The sequence below is a fragment of the Xyrauchen texanus genome, chromosome 15 (genome assembly GCF_025860055.1).
Source record: "Xyrauchen texanus isolate HMW12.3.18 chromosome 15, RBS_HiC_50CHRs, whole genome shotgun sequence".
Taxonomy (NCBI): Eukaryota; Metazoa; Chordata; class Actinopteri; order Cypriniformes; family Catostomidae; genus Xyrauchen; species Xyrauchen texanus.
Window position 1 is genome coordinate 5,914,439 of NC_068290.1, and position 17,063 is coordinate 5,931,501.

General features: G+C 36.1%; 2 long non-coding RNA genes across 4 annotated transcripts in view; both read left to right on the plus strand.

Annotated features, from left to right (window-relative positions):
- The window catches only part of LOC127655651 (uncharacterized), a 28,351-nt gene extending 27,258 nt beyond the window's left edge, over positions 1 to 1,093 (plus strand). For all 3 annotated transcript variants that reach the window (XR_007972061.1, XR_007972062.1, XR_007972063.1), the window contains exon 4: positions 588 to 1,093. This is a non-coding gene — a long non-coding RNA (uncharacterized LOC127655651). The remainder of the gene's footprint in view (positions 1 to 587) is intronic.
- A 263-nt stretch (positions 1,094 to 1,356) lies between these two features.
- On the plus strand, positions 1,357 to 15,967 carry LOC127655652 (uncharacterized). The gene is made up of 3 exons (XR_007972064.1): positions 1,357 to 1,504; positions 14,863 to 14,967; positions 15,420 to 15,967. It is a non-coding gene; the product is annotated as an uncharacterized LOC127655652 (long non-coding RNA).
- Positions 15,968 to 17,063: the final 1,096 nt, after the last annotated feature.

A 17,063-nucleotide genomic window follows, 5' to 3' on the forward strand; every position in this document is an offset into this window, starting at 1 on the left:
GGTGTCTAGAAGGCCCTGGGGACTCAAAAAGGGCCCTTTAGCCACCATATTAATGCAAGTCACCACTTGCACCATTCAAGAGGCATGTATGAACCCCTATTGACCAGCCCCCTCCTCAAGCTACAGATGGCCTCCCCCAATGACATTCAAATATTCCAGCCTTCCAACAGTCAGATAGTCAGTACAGAGAACCAACTGTCACTCTGTAGGCAGCTGAGGGTGCACAGAGTCTCCAAAGAGGCCAGATGCCAAGCACAGCCATTGGTTATAATGGCTGAATGCTGTTGGTGGGGGGGCTTTTTGTTGGAAAACAACTTTAAATAAGCAATTATAAGTTGGAATGAACCAAATTTATGAAAGTCGCTTACTGAAATATAAGCCAATCTTTGGATATGCAAGAGCAGAGTTAGAAAGGACAGCTCTCCAAAGGTCTTAGTGTGAGTCCAAACAAAACACCTGTTACTTCCATGATAGAAGGGAGCTGTATAAATTATGGGGATACTGACTAAGAGGGATATAATTACTTATATGTATCTGACCAGTGCTTTATGAAAAACCTCTTTAACATTAGATGCCTCTTTTTACAGATTGTCTCATGGCACAGAGGTCTCCAAGCTACTGTTCCTCCAGAGAAAACAAGTATTCTCCAAAATGGTTAATTTCTGTGATACATGGAGCAGCAAACAATGAAAATAGCTTGATAACAATCAATAAGGAATTTAATTTGGAGAAGTTTGTGTAGTCAAGAATACGCGGTCCTCTTAAATGTGGCCTGAGCTAAGAAGAGAGAGCTGGATTATATGAAACATAAGTGAAGTATAAGTGGTTTAGGCTAGTATTTAAATACATGTGATACAATGTGTGCATGTTGTCTAACAAAAAGTATGACATTTTAAAAACCCATCGAGTTCCTGTGTGATCAATTGTATGATGTCATAATACAATGTACAGAAAGTAGCCAACTTTGCATTCGTTCTAGACATAAAAACAGCATGTTTATCGGCAACGGTGCAAACAGAGCACGTGATTAAAGTGTGATCACTAGAATATTTGCATCTCTTCAAACATAACTTCTACTAAAACCAGCATTAAATATGCATGGATAAAAATGTAAATAAAAACGCTTACCAGCCTCGCGCAAAAACTGCACGAAGAATGTCAAGAGCAGCAGCATGCTGTTGGGTTGACATTTAGTGGATACTCGGTTCCATTGATGCTCTGATAAAAAGATAAAATGACTATAAATAAAACCCCTCAAGTCCCAGGGCGAACAATGCGCCAATGTCCTTCAACCACGTTGCGCAATATGCTATACAGAACTCATATCTATTTTCAGACAGGCATCGGTTAACTGTCCAACGCCATGTGTTATTATTCCAAACACAAGTGGTAACCGATTTTCAGCCTGTTAAACATTTGAAACTAAGTCATCTCCAACGTGAAATCAGGCCAAACTTCTCGTGACGGATTGCTGATTATGACACCATGACAACATGAGAACAAGGTAGGCTACACAACGAAAACAGTCTAAATGTGAACCCGACATTTACTTGTGAACCCGACATTCGGCGAGATGGCATACAGCAAACCTGTCCGCTAATTTAGTCAATAGGCTATTTTATATGGGTCCCCTTTTCGAAGTGAACTTGAAATAATTAGTATTATAATTTTTTGTATTGATTGTTTTGCTAAGTAGCCTTTAAATTGTCCAGCTTTATTAAGTTTTTATTAAAAAAAAGACACGTTTTACACAGCATGTTCCACAACAGATATTTATGTAGGTAAAATGTTTCTTTATGTAGGCCTACTGTGCTGCCATGTTCAAATGTGGTTTTTTTTAGTTCATGTGTGCGTTTTTTAAATAATTAATGTAGGCCTATAGAAATATGATCGAGCAGCAAGTATATAATCATGCATTTACAAAATAATCTCAAATGCAAAATAAGTCAATTTCCACAATATGTGCTATTTCCTGATAACACATACATAACCCAGACGTCCATTTGATGTGTGTGTTCACATCTGGAAGATGTATTTTTTGGGTTTGCTCATCTGCAATATGTCAAAAAGATGTTTCCTCTCAGATGTCAATAAGACATTCAGCAGATGTCTTTGAGACGTTTATGATTAATAATGTTCATAAAGCGAATCATTTTGCAGATGTTAATTGGAATGAGATGCTTTCCAGTTGAAAATATTTCAATATGGCAATATAGAGTAGGCAATTTGTGTGCTATCTGGCATACCTTTACCTATGTTTATAAGTTACCTATGTCCTGGAAGTCAAGTCTCAAGCATTTTGCTCTTTGCACTGCTGCAGGACAAATCATTTGACATATTTTTTAAATATTTCTAGGGATTTTCTAGAAAAGGTTATCAAATGGCTGCACGTTTCAACAGAGAGTGCATTGAAAACTCCCTTTAAAAAGTGTTACAATATTTAAGTCTTTAAATGTACTTTTTCTAATTTGGAGTCCATGTCAACTATCAAGTCAATTGATTATGATCATGTTGACACATGTGTGACTCATACGCATAAAAATGGCATATGTTATTTAATGCTCCTTTAATTTTATTTTCTCCCAAAACACTAAATAGCAATAACAACTACACCAGAATTATCCTATACACCTGTTTGTCACTGCACTGCATGTGGTGTCTAAAGTGTTTTTTTTTTTTTAGACAATTTGATCTAATTTTTTTTATATGATTTTTAAATGTTGCAAATGTATGTAGTCAATGGAAATCACTGAAATTAACAAATTTAGTTTGAGACAAAAAGCTTTGATTTTTTATCATTTTCAGTTTTGTTCAAGGTCATTAAATCAAAATTATTTTTAATAACTGTCCAATAAGTGAAAGAATGGCATTTGGGTTAAAAAGCCCCCCTGTTGCAAGGGCTAAAGGCCCCTATAAAACCCATTATTTTAGTTATTCTAAGGGGGGATAGATTTGTTCTGAAAAAATGTGGGCTCATATTGACTGATCCAAATTCAATGGCAATTAATTTGTTTATAGAATACTTAAAATGTGATTGAAATGAACAGGAAATCATTTGCACTGTAACTATTGCCCCTATATCTACACAGTATCAGTATACCCCACACACACACACACACACCACTAAACTGAATTTTAATCAAAACCACCTTCCGTTATTATTTCTTTTCACAAAAATGATGTTGCTACAACAGTATTCAATAAAAAGAACTTTTTGTGACCAGAAAAAGGCCATTTTTTTTTCTTAAGGTGTGCCTTTAGCCCCATTGTACCCTATGCATTTGGATAATCTTCTTTTTCCTTGTTTACTTATAAAAGGATCTATCCTACTTCCTAATTACATCACTGAATGTTTTATTGCAATTTAATTTTTTTTATTAATGTAAATTTAACTAACATGATTCATAAAGAGTGGAAGTGTTTTTAAGACTTCTTATGCTCTCACTTATGTATTAAAATACGTTGCAGACCATGTGACAGACTGAAGGACTTTGCTAGTCTTGCCTGTGGGTACTGTCCATGGTGCTGTAGGATACTGGAGAATGAAATCTTGTGGATTTCTGTTTTTTCCTTTTGATTACCTAAAGTTTAGGTGAAAGTTTGATTACCTTCTCATTTACTGATGTTTGTGCTTCAGTACTGATAAAATCAAATAAAAAGAACCAGCCTGCAGTAAAAGCAAGTGTTAACCAGGCAGCCCGTTGTGGCTCCGCAGTACTGTATGACACATTATTGCTTGATCCTCCACGCGAGCGAAAGCGAGATGTTATAGTCCCACGCACATGCATGCCAAATCTTCATCTTGCAGTAATCCCCCCACATATCTGTGTTTTATTGAGTTATGAACTACATGGAAAAGGTAAATTTTGTTAAAGTGTGACGAGACTCCTCTAGTCAACTGCGTACAAATCTTTCGCGCGACCATTGCTCATCACGTGCCACTGAAAGCGTGACGCAGATCAGTTTGAGCAATGCTGCACTAGTCGGTCTTGCATATAAACGCGTCTGCTTTGCGTTGGTCTCGCTGTGCGGTTGAGCGGATGACAGCCTACATTTTCTTGTATTCAGGGACTTAGATTCCAGAGGGGGGTAACAATAAAAACAAGCAAGTACAACCCCCACTCCCCCAACATTATATGTACATCATGTCACAGGATCGACTCAGTGGTCTTGAGAAAATAAGTATCAACCATGTGATTGCTGGGCAGATTTGACAAAGTCATTGATGATTTTGCATAATAGCAAAAGCAGCAATCTGTAAGTATTCATTTTCTTTATTTATTGACTCTAATTTAACTGTGCACTTTAAAATATATAATATGCATGTTCATTTATATATTTATATATATATATATATATATATATATATATATATATATATATATATATATATATATGTTACTTCCAGGGTTGGAAGGGTTACATTTGAAATGTATTCCATTACAGAATACATGCTGTAAAATGTAATTTGTAACGTATTCCGTTAGATTACTCAAGGTCAGTAACGTATTCTAAATGCGTTGGATTAATTCTTCAGCACTGGTACATTTTTCACTTGTTTTGAATATAAAAACTCCTCCAGTACAGTAACACAAAATACACATGTTAAAAATACATTCTTTGAAAAACCTAAATATCTTATGCAATGTTGTTTCTAAAAAAGATAAATCAAACTTATCTTGTTTTAAGGATATTTTCATATTTTTAAAGGAAACAATCCAAAAATGATCATCAAGAATATTATTTTGCCCTAATATCAAAGGTCTTACTAGAAAAATAGAAATGATGATCCAACGTGAATTTTCTTGATAAAATAAATATGATCGTGTCTGGTAACATGTGCATGTAAAATGGCTATAAATAGCATTTTAACTTAGCGTAAAGTTGACAAGTTACACAAGGTTTGTTTATATTTCTTCTGCTCCTAACTTCAAACGTACTTCTCTGTCTGTTTGTATGAATGTAACACAATATTAAATGAAACAAATGACAATAAAATGCAAAATAATCTCTTCAGTAATCAAAATACTTTTTGAATGTAACTGTATTCTATAATTACCAATGATTTAAATTGTAACTGTAGTTGAAAACAGTTATAATATTTTGTATTTTAAATGTCGTTGGGCTGGAAAGTCAAGTAGAACTGCGTGTCATCAGCGTAGCAGTGGTAAGAGAAACCAGGTACCTGAATGATGGTCCCAGTGATGTTGTGTATATAGAGAAGAGAAGTAGCCCAAGCACTGATCCCTGAGGTACCCCAGTAAGAAGCTGATGTGGCTTGGACACCTCACCTCTCCAGTCTACCTTGAAGGACCTACCTGAGAGATAGGGATTAAAGCAGCCAAGAACAGATTCTGTGATGCTCAGTGAAAGAAAGGTCCAGCAGAATCAGGGCGGATGATCTGGATTAAGCTTTCGCCCGTCTCAGTGACCCCGTGACAGTCAGCAGGGCAGTCTCGGTGGAGTGTCCACTTTTGAAGCCGGACAGATTGTCATCCAGCAGCTTGTTCTGTGAGAGACAGGCAGAGATTTGATTGAAAACTGCCCTTTCGAGTGTGTTTGCCATCAATGGGATGAGAGAGACTGGACTGTAGTGTGCTATTTGTGTGGAGTTAAGTGTGGGTTTCTCCAGCAGTAGGGCTACTCGAGCCTGCTTAAATGTAGTGGGAAAAGTGCCTGTAAGTAGAGACATGTTAATTATGTGTGTGAGTGCAAATGGGATTGACAGAGAAATGGCCTGGAGAAAGTGAGAAGGAATGGGGTCAAGGGAACAGGTGGTGGTGTGGTTGGAGTGGAGGAGTTTAGAGACCTCAATGTAAGTCAGAACATAGAGACAGAGGAGTTGCATACAGGAGATGGGTGGTCGACAGGGTGAGGTGCTGAGAATGTATTGCTGATGGTTGTAACCTTAGAAGTAAGAAATGTGGAGAAGACTGCTGTCAGTGATGTGTGAGGTGGTGGAGGGGAAGGGCAGATAAGTGTGTTGAATGTTCTAAACAAGCTGCGAGTGTCTGTGGTGCTGTTGATCTTGTTGTGGTAGTAGGATGTTTTTGCAGATTTAACGTTATCTGAAATAGTTGCAATCAGAGACACCAAAGGTGGAGTCTGTTTTAATGTAGATGGGAGAGTCATGATGAATTGAACAAAGTGGTGATCAGAGACATGTAAATGAGTAACAAGAATATTTGAGTTGGTACAGTTACGTTTAAAAATGAGGTCCAGCTGGTTGCCCGATCTGTGAGTATCTGTGGTGCTTAGTCTTTCCAAGTCAAATGACTCCAGAAGAGTATTCAGTTCAGTGGCCTGGGGCTTGTCTTGGTGTATCTTGAAATCACCAAGAACCACAAGTGGCTCACCATCCTTTGGGAAGAAGGACATCAGGACATCAGGACATCAAACTCCTCGAGAAAGTTTGTCAGCTGACTTTGAGGGCGATAGATGACAACAACATGTATTTTTGTGTGTTGTATTGTAGTAATAGCATGGAATTCAAAATATGTATTGTTGTATAGAGAACAGTGTGGTGAAAAGGTCCAGTTGTTATGAATGAGCAAACCTGTTCACCCACCCCTACCGGTGTGTCGAGGTGTGTAAGAGAAGAAGTTGTTGGAGAGAGCAGCGGGTGTTGCTATATGCTCTGGACATATCCGTGTTTCTGTCAGTGCCAGGATGCAGAGGGTGGACTGTGTGGCAAAGGCTGGAATGAAGTCAGCGTTGTTCACAGCAGACTGGCAGTTCTAGAGTCCAACTGAGAAAGAAAGCGGAGATGGTGCTGAAGTGCAAGTGGCCATAGATTGTGTGGGTTGTGTGTTGTCTTGCAGCTATATTGTGTAAACAGTCTGTAACAGATAACAGGGATGTGCTTGAAGGCACATGTTATTCGTGAATAGACATGTTCGTATGTAGAAGTAAATAAGAAAAGAGATAAAATAAAAAGATACTTAAGTGCTATGATGGGTGCCGCCTTGTCTGTGTCCTCGGTGGACTCGCACTGGTAGACTCACTGGTCTTTACACAAGTATGTCTTCACACATACACGTTCACACACACAATTACTGGTAATTGGTTTGAAGTCCAAATTATTATTTTATTTAACTTAACTGCTAAATTTGCTACTGAAAATGTTGTGACCAGTAACTGAGATCCAGCTTGGGGGATTGACACTGACATTGCCACCGTGGAAACGACGCTACATGATGAGCAAGTAGTTTGTGGTTGAGCAGCTATCGTCTCTTACTCAATTGACCAGTGAATTTAAACATATACACATTTGCTATATAACACACAATGTAAACAAGTTTGCTCCAGGAAAAAGTGCGGTGGACAAAGTTTGGTTTTATTTAAAGTGAGAGGGAAACGTCCTCCGCATCCCAGTGTAATCTACGCCCTTGTCCGTCTCTGTACCCATCAAGGGGTCCTTGGGCCAAAAAAGGTGGAAGACACCAGGTAGTCTTCATCAAATACCATGCAACATTCACAAGTGCAGAGACTATTTATTTAATTTATACAGTGTGTACTTTAAGTTTTCTAACATTCACATATCTCAGGTCTTAAGAGAATCGGGACCTCATTTCACCCCCTGTACCTCATCCATTTTCTGGAGTTGTGCCCACACCTCTTTAGTATTTCTTAATCTATCTATTTCTTATAAATAGTGTAACACACACACACACACACACACACAAATTATAATGGTTGAAGTACCAAAAGTACTCAATAGAGACCCTAGGTATGTAATAGTGTCATTTTATTTTTATTTATGATATTTTTTATGATTATTTAATATCTATATAAATTTACTATCACAGGATATCTATTTCTTTGTTTATTACAAGATAAATTAGTACTATATTTATACAAATAAATACTACTTCTGAAGGTACTGTTTTTACAAACTAATGCACCACTCCACCACTTCTGTTTTGTTTTTGGCAGCCCAGAATAGAGCTGCGTTAAATGGCTGCTTCACATACATTGAGCTGAAAATGGATAAGGACAAACTTCAGATTTGACATAAAATATGATATTTCATGCAACACAGTCATTGTTATGGCATCTGTTCAAATAAAACCCACTTTACACTGCAGCTGCTGGTGGACTTGAACTTTTTAAGTTCAAGTCCACCAGGAATCGCACCAACTCTGAATGCAAACAGTTGTTTTGAATTTCTAAAGTGCAATCACTGTGAGGAATATGAGGCCAAATGGGATCTAACGATGATCTTATATGAGCAAAACCCATGGTCTAACAAGAAGAACGGGACCCCAGCTCTACCATCGCAGCCCATTGGCTATAGTTTATGTAATATCACCATGAAGAAGCTATTTGACAACATTTTGTAGATAACTTTTTATAGATATATGTGCCTGGTCTTTAAAGACCCAAATATGTAAGAGTGTTTGGTGAAATGATCATGCATTTAAGGGTTAACCTCTTATTCAGGTACCTGGAGAAGAAGTAATTTTAAAAGAAAAATCTAAAGGAATTCAGATCTCTCCAACAAATGGTAACCGTGTACTGTGGTGTCTGACTGCAAGAGAGTGCTAATTAAAACAATCCAACAGTTTCCCGGTGCCACATTTCTACTCTCAACTAAGTAGTATGTTCTAAGAGTGTTTTCCAGGTGGCTTCTGACTCCCTGTATGGTTTGGGGTAGGTGTAGGGGTGGGCTTTAGGGATAGGGACCAATAAAATAGCAGGGAGTAGGTATGTAGTTCTGCCCAAAAGAAGCTATTTGTCATAACCTATACTCACATATATCCCACAAGACAAAATAGTAACTGAATTTACACAAATTATACTGTTCAAAAGTTTACATTCCCTTGGTTCTTAATATGATGGATGCGTTGCTTTCTCGATGATCATTAACTATTTGTGTAATAATTGTTCAAGAGTCCCTGCTTTGTCCTGAGCAGTGAAGCTGTCTCCTTTTCATAAGAAAATTCCCCAACTACTGTATAATCTTTAGTGTTCCAGCATCTTCTCCACATTTGAGTTCTTCAGTGGCTATATGATGTTGAGAGCTTTTGATGATCCAGCTTTTGACAATTGAGGGACTCATACACAACTATTACAAAAGGTGCAATCTTTCATTGATGCTCAAGAAGCCTACACAAGAAGAACCAAGGGGGTGTAAACTTGATTGTGATGTAATGTGATGATGATTTGTGTAAATTAGAGTAAATATTGTGCTGTGTAGCTTCTGAAAGGTAGTGATATATTATTATCTTTTATCTCTTATATTTGTATATATTCTGAAAGGGTATAAAAATATGTGTTTCACTTAACTGTATATAGTTTGTAAAAATGTATATCAAGTCAAGTCAAGTCAATTTTATTTGTATAGCGCCTTTCACAACACACATCGTTTCAAAGCAGCTTTACAGAATATTAGCATTAACAGACGATAAGAACTGTAATGTCTATAAAGTCGATTAATCATCATTGTGTAATTTAGATAAAATACGAATTTTAATAGTGTTTATAAATAATTAAATGATAATTGTATTAATAACCCCAGTGAGCAAGCTGTAGGCGACTGTGGCAAGGAACACAAAACTCCATAAAATGTTGATTAATGGAGAAAAATAACCTTGGGAGAAACCCGACTCACTGTGGGGGCCAGTTCCCCTCTGGCTAACATTATGAATGTAATGTAAATATTAATTATGTATAGGTAAAATCATGGTTTAAAATTATTAAACTAAGTGATGAGGGTCATTGATTAAACATAGATTGTGTTTGAACTGTAAGATTAATGGCCAAAGTCTTTGAAGTCCATCTTGATTAATTGCAGAAGTTCACATAGATGCAATTGTCCTTGTTAATTGGCTGATGAAGGCTTTTGTTGGCAATTGTTAGTCTAAGCATTTCATTTCAGGATCGTAGTCCATAAATAGACCGAGGTGATGCAGGTTGGAGTTGGCATAATTTCATCCTCTGAAGTCCGTCATAATAGATTGAAGTGATGTTTGGCTGGCACCGGCTGCATTTAGTCATCATCATTATTAGATTTTATATTTAGTTTTTCAAGATTTAACCACATTTTATTTCATTAAAAAAAAAAAAAAAAATACAAACTCCATGTAGCATATTCTATCCGTATGATGTCATATTGCATGTGTAATTATGAAAAGATTTGTCAGGTCAGGTCAGGTACACATTTTAACACAAAGTTCACAACACTGGAGCCTAAAAATAATATTAAAAAAGCCTCGCATCTCGCACCTCGTTTACATTTTCTGATTCTGATTCTTTTCCACAGCATCTCAAAAAAGTCTGAAAAAGTTCATTACAAAAAAATACATATTCTCTCATGGGACGTGATCGTTACCTTGATATTTTATATTCTCATATTTGGCATAAAGTGAAACCATACTGTAGATGTGGGAGATAAGCAAAGTCAGTTTGTCATAAAAAAATTTGTAATTCATATCACTCATTATTGTTCAAGACAAAGTGATGTCACATATAACTAATTATTTTCTTTCCAGTACATTTATTCAGCCATTTACTATTAATAAAATGACAAAAACACAAATATTTTGTCAGATTGGATTTTTACAAGGCTTTTAATATGGTAGAACACAACTTTATGTATCAGGCTTTAAAGTCTTTTGAATTTGGCCCAGGATTTATAAATATGGTTCAAAGATTTTATAATTACTTTTCTAGTAATGTATCATTGTCTAATGGTATGTCTCTAATGGTTTATTCTTCAAATAGGTATTAGACATGGTTGCCCTATATCCCCCTTTTTATTTTTATTAGTAGCTGAATTAAATCTCTATATTATACATTGCTCTAAAATTAAAGGCATTGAGGTAGGAGATCACAATTTAATTATTACTCAACTTGCAGATGATACCTGTTTATTTTTAAAGAACAAAAACCAGGTCCCCATTATTCTGGAGGCAATAAAATAGCTATCTGATGCCTCAGGTCAATCTGTGTATAAGTGTAAATGTGAGATTATGGCAGTGCATCAATTGGGTGACTTAAATATATCCAGAATAGACAGTAGCAGATTTAGGCATGGGCAACATAGTCAGTTGCCCAGGGTGGCATCTTGCAGTCAACAACCTTTGGGGCGTGTTGAAGCAGATTTGACCCAGGGTACCAAACAAGCTAGAACCGCTACTGGGAATAGAGGTCGAATAAGTGGTTTGATACTTAGGAATTTTGATTAGCAAATCGGCCTCTGAAAGAGTCAAAGAAAAATTAGAAAAAATTACAAAAAACTATAAATATTTTTAACTGTGGGCTCCAAAGAGACTTATCAATTCAGGGTTGCGTATTGGTTTCCAAGGCAGAAGGGACTTCAAGACTGGTATATCTTGCATTATCCCTCTTTGTAGATTCTAAGATGTGTGCGGCCACGATACTATTTTATACAGATTTATCTGGAGAAATAAGACAGAGTATGTTAAAATGAAAACAATTATTAGAGGTTTATCAGAGGGAGGGTTGAATGCATTATACTTTAGTACTACTAACAGTATCTTTCAAATGAATTGGATCAAACATTGTCTCAATGGGAATAATAGTGCATGGTTTTTTTTTATATTTATATATTTATATTTTTGGCAGATGCTTTTATCCAAAGCGACTTACAGAGCCATTATTACAGGGACAATCCCCCTGGAGCAACCTGGAGTTAAGTGCCTTGCTCAAGGACACAATTGTGGTGGCTGTGGGGCTCAAACCAGCATCCTTCTGATTACCAGATTACCAGTTATGTGCTTAGACCACTACACCACCACCAATTTCAAATGTACCAGACATAAAAACATTTTATCCACACTCATGCATAATTTGAAACAATCAACATATATTATTCAAAACAATACTTTTTTCAAGATAGACTGGTTTAACAAAGGATGAATATTTGTTGCAGATTTCTTAAATCATTCTGGTGAAATGTATAGTTACAATGAGTTCATTAATACTTTTGGAATGAATGAACCTCTTAAAATTTGTTTGTTGTATTTCCCCAAAACTACTTCATCTTATAAAAAATGAAAAGATATATATTTCTATAACTGGTTCACTTCCAGGTTTCATGGTTGGGTCATTGAAATCAAGGATTTTATATATATATATATATATAATTTGTTTATTTGAAAGATATTAACCAAAGATAAAAGTCTTCCTCCTAGCACTGTTATGAAATGGACATGTTATTATCTGTCTCTTTTCGTTCAGAAATTGTGGTTAGATGTTAATAAATATGTAATTCCTAACAAAATTAAAGGAATCCAATTTAAAATAATAAATCGATATAACCCCTGCAATGCCTTTATTAGCATATTTAAGGATGATCTTTCACCATTATGTTGTTTCTGCAAAGAGGAAGCAGAAAAAATCTTACACTTATTTTTTTAACTGTAGGCATACAAAATAATGTTGGTCTCAAATCTCTTTAAATGTTTTTGAGATTTTTAACAAAACTATCCAAATAACTGATTCAATGTCTTGTTTTTGGAATGTGGTAGTGGGTTATTGGAGATTGACAACACTGTTAAAGTTTTTGCTTTGTTTGGGAGATATCTCATCCACAAAGCAAAGTGTATGTCAAATGTACCAAATATTAGACTTTTCTACAATGACCTTTTAATATTTATTTTTTTTTTTTATGATTCTTTACATTCTTTAAAGAACAACAGAAAAGCTGATCGACATCTATGCTGTTGAAAAAGATTATTGATAGAGATTCATAACTGATCTTTGGTGCTTTAAGTCTATAAGAAGTATATTGTATGATATGTATATTAATCTGCACATGATTTATATACTTATATTCCCCTGTTATATGTTGCAATATAAAAAATAAAAAAACCATCCAGTCAGAAGGCGTCGTCAAGCTGGTGACATATAGACAACTTTCGTCCAATCATTTGACGTCTAAGTATATAAATAGCAGGAGTTTCCGAAATACGGATGGCGAAAAAATAACGCTGCCTACATTGTGACGTCAGAATAATTTGATCTGCAGAGAGGTATCGCGTCTAATCACAGCGCCACCCAGTGGGAAACATTGAGCTATAGACCTTTTTCACAGACTGTGATGACTCGTTTCCCCCTTATTTAGCAGCGTAAATCTAGCAAACATTTTTATATGATTTTTGTATTTATTTATTTTTTTATATTGAGTGTACTATTTTAACATTATGCTTTGTGTTATATTACCATGTAATTCGTTTAATAAATGAATTACCACAGCTGTGAGGGGGTGTCAGTAAATTTGGCATCTTCTCACGAGTCTTAATCCACCGCTCTCTATTTCAGAATCAGAATCAGAATGAACTTTACTGCCAAGTATGCTTACACATACAAGCAATTTGTCTTGGCGACAGAAGCTTCCAGTGCACAAACAATGCAACAACAAGACAGATAATAATAAATAAAATAGAATAAAATTAAAAGTGAATAGAATATATATATATAATTGGAAAAATACATTGGGAGAAACCAGACTCACTGTGGGGGCCAGTTCCCCTCTGACTAACATCATGAATATAATGCCAATATTAATTATTTGTGTGGAGTGCAAGTCATGGTTTTATATTTGTAAATTAAGTAAACGTTAAGGTCCAGTGTTTTAAAAATAAAAATAAAATATTTCTTTATGATCTTCTTTGATTAATGACTAAAGTTTATGAAGTCCATCCTGGATTAACTGAAGATGTTCACATAGATGCATTGTCCTTTGTTAGTTGGCTGATGAAGGCTTTTGTTGGCTATTAAATTATAGTCTATGTATTTCAAGAGTGTAGTCCATCAATAAACAAAAGTGATGCAGGCTGAGATAAATTATGAGGTGCATTGCAGTTCAACCTGCAGGTCATTTTGGTGAGGTTTGGTGGGTCCATCCTAAATCCAAGGTTCGGGCAGTGGCATATGAATTATCCCATCTCTTGCAGTTGGAGTTGGCATCAGTTCATCCTCTGAAGTCAAAAAACTGAATTGATGTCTGGCTACATTGGATTCCATCACCAAACAGGAACAGAGTTGGATCTGGCAGGCTCTGGTAACCTCGGGATATGATATTAATTATTTCCATATTAATATAGAATAATATTAGTGTAGATGCCATTACATTTTTTGCAGAGTTATAGATCATGATGGATGTTTCTGGTTCCGGCAGACCTAACTAAAGCAGCCTAATTGTGAGTTGAAGGATAAATTAGGTGTATGCCTGGCTAAATATATGAGTCTTTAGTCTAGAGTTAAACTGAGTGAGTGTGTCTGCATCCCGAACACTGTTAGAGAGACTATGTGGCGTGGGGACGTGGTCGTGTGTCGGTCTGCGGGAGAGAGAGACAGAGAGAGTGGTAAGGCTTGTCACCTGGTTTATAATTAACCCTAACACCTGTGTCTTGTTATAGTGATGCATAGGGAGACATAAAAGGAACGCCAAGTGTCGAGAGAGGGAGAGAGAGAAACCTTAAGGTGGACATTGCTAACTCTTATGCTTGTGCTTACGTTTATTGCTTATGTGTTCCTGTGTTCCTACAGTTACCGTCGAGTATGTTGAGAGAGAATTAAAAACTGACCTCAAACCTGCTTCGCTGTCTCCGGACTCCTCCATTGCCCGACCAAACAGTGTTACAGTGGTGCCGAGATCCCGGGTTTCGGCACCACTTTAATGCATCTTTCTTTCCCTGTGGGTCTCTACTGGTAATGTGCTTCTATTGGTGTCATGTTATAGTGGATACTATTAGAGACCAATACATATCAGTAATGGAAACCAATACAAACCATTAAATTCTTATGGAATACGGTCCAAAAGTAACTACACTCGTAATGGTATTTGTAGTAGAAACCTTTTGAATTTCCATTGTTTTTTTGTTTTTTTTGCAGTAGCATACTGGTAACCTTGAAAATGTACTGAAACCTCAAAGTTCTGCAGAGAATGTTCTCTTTGGAAAAATGTAGGGTTGCAGTATCAGCAAGGAACCACAAGAGGTAAGTATACAGCAGGCTAAACAGCAGTGTTCACATAATGTTTAAAGTGTTTGAAGACCTCATTCCCCCTCCTTCACAAATATTGATTATGTCTTGTGTGTAGATAAAAACTGTACAAACAAAAAAGTCAAAGTGCATTCATTTGAGAACTGCATAATTGACATATTTTGAACATGGAGGTCTCACTCATGGAAATGTAAGCACTTAATTAGTCAATATAAGAATGCTTCAAATGATCTCAGACCATCTCCTATCAGGAGTTCAGTTCACTTTATTTCCACAGAGCAGTTTGTGATGAGCGCAACTCTGCAGGGTCACTTTATACATAGCCTATACATCTATGAGTAAATCCTAAAATAATACAAAAACATGTTCACCTTGAAACATAATTTATATTTCAGTGATTATTATCATCATTATAACTATTAAGTTTACGTTTATTTGTGCTACAGGCTTATGGTACTCTCTACGATCCACGCACAACTTACCACACGCCCCATTGAGAGCAAGAACCACTAATTGCGACCATGAGGAGGTTACCCCATGTGACTCTACCCTCCCTAGCAACCGTGCTTAGGAGACCTGGCTGGAGTCACTCAGCACATCCTGGATTCTAACTTGTGAATCCAGGGGTGGTAGTTGGCGTCAACTCGATGAGCTACCCAGCCCCCCATGTTTACATTTATAATTGTTTGTAGATCTTAATTTGTATTAGTAATTTTCCACCTGTTGTATAGACTGTTGGTATAGACGGATACTTGGGTGATGGTAAAAGAAAAGGTGGTTATATGTATATATATAATTTATTATGTATATATTTTATTTTTGACCACTTCATTATTTTAATTGCTTTTTCATTTTGTTTAAAGTACAGTTTGAATTTAGAAATGTCTTTGGTTTAAGATTGTTTTAAATAAATGAGTTTAATTTTCAATGCAAAATCACTAAAGCAAGAATATTCACCAATCCCTCAGCTGGGGGTTGACAATGTAATTGGATATTGTGGATATATATATATATATATATATATATATATATATATATATATATATATATATATATATATATATATATATATATATATATATATATATATATATTAATGTATTGTGAACATATTTCTAGCATATTGCCCAGCCATAGGAGGGAACATAACACATTTATTCACACACATTCAAAGTCTTTACCCTTCTGAAACAGCTAAACCAGGTCCTGGGATGAAAGGTAATGAAAAACAACAACATTAAACCAACAACAACCCACAATAATTGATGTTCTTGCCCGGACAACAGAATACCCGACCAGTAGCCCATGATTGAGAGACTGCAAGGATGAAGTTGGTTCGTTGCCAAAGATATGTTGCCCTTCACAACTGTTGAAAAGCCATCTTTCAAAAAGTTAAGCAACACATTTTAATTGCATTTCATTTTTTTAGTTAAAATAAATACAAAATAAAGTTCAAAGTTTGAAATCAAGCTGCCTTGCATTATTGTGTAGGCTATTGCTTAACAAAAGTTACCACATAGTACCACTTAGTGTCCAACCGTCGGTCATATGATCATATGACCATGTGCTATTTTCCAAATCTTCTGAAGCGTTACTAGGAACAGACCAAAAATCTTCCCCTCTGCCATAGTTCTCATATCTCATTTGCTATCAAGAATATTCACTTTTAACACATACAGTAACACATGCAACAACATCCAAGGTGTTTGGCACCATTGGCGTGACGCAAATTCGAATACGAATGAGATGTGAGAGTTGCGGCAGAAAGGACAATTTTCAGTGCATAACGACTTCAATATCGTATGACTTCAGAAGATTGAAAAAAGTCTTATGGACAACTCACATGGTGCTTTTATGTCATTTTTGCGGCTTGACAGTGTCTTTTCACTTTCACTGCGTGGAGCAGAGCATGTCGGAGATTCTGCTAAAGTTCTCTTTTGTGTTCCACGGAACAAAGTTATTCCTGTGGGTTTTTGGCTGAACTCTTTCTTGAATAGTTTTCTAAAATACCAAATACCTTTTTTTTAATCATAGGATGCTCTACCATGTCAGAATGTTTTATCACTCTTGAGGCTGTTTTGCGTGGTTGT